This window comes from Gossypium arboreum, chromosome 4 (genome assembly GCF_025698485.1).
Source record: "Gossypium arboreum isolate Shixiya-1 chromosome 4, ASM2569848v2, whole genome shotgun sequence".
NCBI classification, from domain to species: domain Eukaryota; kingdom Viridiplantae; phylum Streptophyta; class Magnoliopsida; order Malvales; family Malvaceae; genus Gossypium; species Gossypium arboreum.
Genome location: NC_069073.1, coordinates 21,934,329 through 21,938,820, shown reverse-complemented (window position 1 = coordinate 21,938,820; position 4,492 = coordinate 21,934,329). Strand labels below are relative to the sequence as shown.

Here is a 4,492-nt window from a genome sequence, read left to right as displayed (position 1 = left end):
TTATGCTAAACCTAATTTAATAGGAACTGAGTCAAGTATAGTTAGACCTACTATTGCTGCAAATAATTTTGAACTGAAATCTAACACAATTCAAATGATACAATAGTTTGTTCAGTTTGATGGTTTGTAGGATGAGGATCCCAACGCTTACTTGGCAAATTTCCTAGAATTTTGCGATACCTTTAAAATTAATGGCGTTTCTGATGACGCCATCCATCTTCGGTTGTTTCCGTTTTCATTAAGGAAAAAAGCTAAACAGTGGTTGAACTTTTTACCAACAAATGACCGAAAAAATTTTATTAAAATATTTTCCGCCAGCTAAAACGGCCAAATTACGTAATGATATCTCTTCATTTGTGCAGATGGACTTAGAAACTCTTTACGATGCATGGGAGAGATACAAGGACCTAATGCGAAGGTGTCCTCACCATGGATTACCTTTATGGTTGCAAGTTCAAACATTCTACAATGGTGTGAACCCCTCGACAAGACAGATGATTGATACAGAGCCGGGGGAACCATCAATAATAAAACACTTGAAGAGGCTTACGAATTTATTGAAGAGATGTCACTAAATAACTATCAGTGGCAAGTCATGAGGACTAAGCCAACTAAAACAACAGGCATTTATAACGTCGATTCGATTACTATGCTGTCAAACCAGGTAGAGCTTCTAAACAAAAAGATTGATGGTTTACTTGGTTCTTCGCAGGTTCATCCAATAATGCACTGTGAAGTCAATGGATGTGGATCAAGCAATTCAGAATATCAATCCTATGGCCACAGCATGGAGAACGAACAATTAAATTATATGGGTAATAATCCTCGACCTTAAAACAATCCTTATAGTAATACTTACAATACAGGTTGGAAGAATCACCCAAATTTTTCATGGGGAGGCCAAGGAAATCAAAAACCACCACCCCCTCCAAGCTTTCAGCAACCACCATACTAGCAGGAGAAAAAGCCGAACCTTGAGGAGATGCTAACCAAATTCATCTTGGTGTCAGAGACTCGTTTTTAGAATATTGAGATGGCATTCAAAAATCAACAAGCGTCGATCCAAGGGCTTGAAACTCAGATAGGCCAGTTGTCCAAACTAATCTTCGAGCGACCACAAGGTAGCTTGCCAAGTAATACTGAACCCAACCCAAGGGAACAGCTTAACGCAATCAATGTTCAAGATGAAGAAGGATTCGTTGAGCCTGAACCAGAACCAAGGCAAGCAACTAAGATAAGCAAAGGCAAAGGTGAGGTAGACCACAATGAGCAGAAACCAGTAAGTACAGAATACAAACCTTGTCTGCCATACCCTAATGCGACAAGGAAAGACCGCTTAGATGAACAATTTGGTAAATTCCTTAAACTCATAAAAAAATTACACATTAACTTACCGTTTATTGAATCTCTATCACAGATGCCAAACGCAATGAAATTTTCAAAAGAGCTTTTAGCAAATAAGCGGAAGTTGGACGAGGCGTCGTATGTTAAGCTAAACGCAGTTTGCTCAACCATTCTACAGAATAAACTACCCAACAAACTAAAAGATCTAGGAAGTTTTACGATTCCTTGCTTAATTGGTAGTTTAGATGTTAATAATGCATTAGTTAATTTAGGGCTAGTATTAACGTCATGCCTTACAAAATGTTTAAACAATTAGGTCTTAGGAAACCCAAACAGACTAGGATGAGCATTTAATTAGCAGATAAAACTCTAAGATTTCCTCGGGGTATTATTGAAGATGTGCTAGTTAAAATCGATAAATTTATATTTCCCGTTGACTTTATTGTTCTAGACATAGAGGAGGAAAGCAACACTCGTTTGATTTTAGGAAGGCCCTTTTTAGCAACTGCTAAAATGATTATTGATATTGGCACAGGTGAGCTCGCACTTCGTGTGGGAGACGAAACAATCACCCTTCAATCTCGCAATTCTGGCAACACATCGGAAATTGAAGGTGATCGTCTAAACCATTCTACTAAAACTGACAATATGGTGCAACCTACTTTGCAGGAAATGAGTCTAAAGGAAGTACGTGAGCCATTCTCAAGCAATAGTAGAGGACCTATTCATGAAGAACGAAGGCTACAAATCGAGGAGCTAGATGAATGGCGGACACATAAACCGAGAACACACGATAAACCAAAACTACGCTAGGATGAGCTCAATACCTTTCCAAATCAACTTAAGGTTGGAGATAAAGTTTTACTAGATGCCGCAAATCCTTACATTGTCACTACCAAGCAAATGAAGAAATCCCTCTTACGGTACTTAGCATTTTCCCATTCGGTACAATCGAGGTAAATCATCCTAAGTTCGGCACTTTTAAGATAAACAATACCCGTCTAAAATCTTATTTTGATGAGATTCACAGTAGGAATGAGGAGTATAAACTCCTCGAAACCACCATGATCATTCAATAGAGAGGTAAGTCGAGCTTAGACTATAAATAAGCGCTTCTCGAGAGGTAACCCGAGCACTAACTGTATTAACTTCTTCAAAGTTTTAGTGTTTAACACCTAACTCACTAACGGAGCTCTTGAATACAGGTTTCCCACACAGACATGGCCTAGCACACGAGCATGCCTTAGGCCGTGTGGAAACAGGGCAAAGATTTTTCCCAGCACGGTCTACGATAAATTACCATGGCCGTATGACATGGCCGTGGGCGAACCTGCCAAAACAACACGGGTGTTCGACACGCCCGTGCCTTGAAACCGTGGCCAAACCTGTCAAATTAACACGGGCGTGTGACATGCCCGTGCTAAGCAACTGTGGTCGAACTTGTTAGATTAACACAGCCATAGGACTACATACACAGGCGTGGGAGAAGTGAATAAAGACAGACACGGCCGTGTGCACCTACACGCCCAAGGAACACGGGCATGGGTCAATTGTCAGAAGCGCTCAAATTTAAATTTCGCGAATCGCACGGGCAAAAATTAGGGAACACGGGTGTGTTCTGTGGCCATGTGTCCCAAAATCTATAAATACCCTGTATTATTCATTGTCTTCTTCACTCAAAATCCCTAACCCTAGCCGCTGCAAGTCCACACGGCCTCCCTAACACGACCATACGCTGCTCCCCACTTCAATTTTTGATGCCTAATCTCTTTCCCTTAGCGTTTGTTTACTCTTTTCACTTCTATTTTACTTATTTCTAATGCTTATTATCAAAATAATATTCATTCTTTTCATAATTGTTTCATTTTTTTCATTATTCAATTTTTTAATTTTCATTCTTAGGTTATTTATCATACATTTCATGTTGAATCGAGTTGTTATGAAAGCCTTATTCTAATATCATACCCATGCCATTACTATGCTCATTCTCATGCTATTACCTTACTAATGTCACAAAATTATGCTATCAAATTGATTATTTTGGTTAAGTTTGGTTAGTTTAGTGGTTTTGGCTGACATTGTTAATTCAAATTCATGGCTTTTTCCTTTTTAAATTCGTTTACCTACTATTGTTCTTTTTTATATTGTAGGTATACAATGTCTTCTTCACGTGGTAAAAAGGCCATCGTCCCTGCTTCAAAGAAAAGGAAGGGAGCGTCATCTTCCTTGGGTCCTACCGCGAAAATTCGCCACCCTTTCCTGTAATTCCCTATCGGGCCCCAAGAAGAACTTTTCCAAATACTCCGGTCTCGACCTTGAATTGCGGGCTGCTGCATCGACTAGGCTGCAGTAGAACAAGTTCAGTTGGCTGATGCGATTCGGCCCTCCTAAACACTGACCCTTGGGAGCTTTTCTTTGGGATCATCGAGCCAACATGTCTTGAGCTCACGATGGAACTATCCTCAAAATTTCATCTTCAGACCGTAATGACAAACTACGATGATCCCGACACGGTCCTATTTTGCCTAGGTGGATTAGTCCGCCAGCTAAGCGTCCCAGAATTTGGTACTGCATTGGGCATATATACGGAGGAGTTCAAGGAGGAGAATGACTTACATGCTCTCAACTGCCACATCCATCATTCTTCTTCATGGTGCTGGGACGCACTAGTACCAGGTTCGGCGACCTACAATCCTAGCCGCTCCAAGGCATCGGCTCTCCCTCCATCTCTGAGGTACCTACATGCCATTTTGGCTCACATGTTAACAAGAAGGTGAGAGAGCACTGGCGTCATCAACACTCACGATGCCTACTTTCTATGGTGTATGTCACACGGGCATGTCATAAACCTTGCTTATTTCATTGTCCTCGCCATTCAGCACCAGACAGAGCGGCATAGGAAGGGGGTCATCTCCATTGGCCCCTATGTTACTCAGTTGGCTCGACACTTCGTGCTCTTCAACCCAGCAGCCCAAGAATCACCCTTGACCCTCATTGGCTAGATGTTTTCACAAGGCATCTCGAGCATGCTAAGCATGAGGATGATCGAAAAGCGCCGAGGAACCTACCCTCCCCAATATCGTCTCGCCCAATCTACCGAGGAGGAGGCCCCCAAGGACATTACTGATGATGTCCCTCCACAGCACGA

General features: G+C 41.5%; 1 non-coding gene across 1 annotated transcript; it reads right to left on the bottom strand.

The window, feature by feature from the left end:
• Positions 1-330: 330 nt before the first annotated feature.
• LOC128292466 (small nucleolar RNA R71) lies at positions 331-436 on the bottom strand. The gene has a single exon (XR_008282451.1). It is a non-coding gene; the product is annotated as a small nucleolar RNA R71 (small nucleolar RNA).
• Positions 437-4,492: the final 4,056 nt, after the last annotated feature.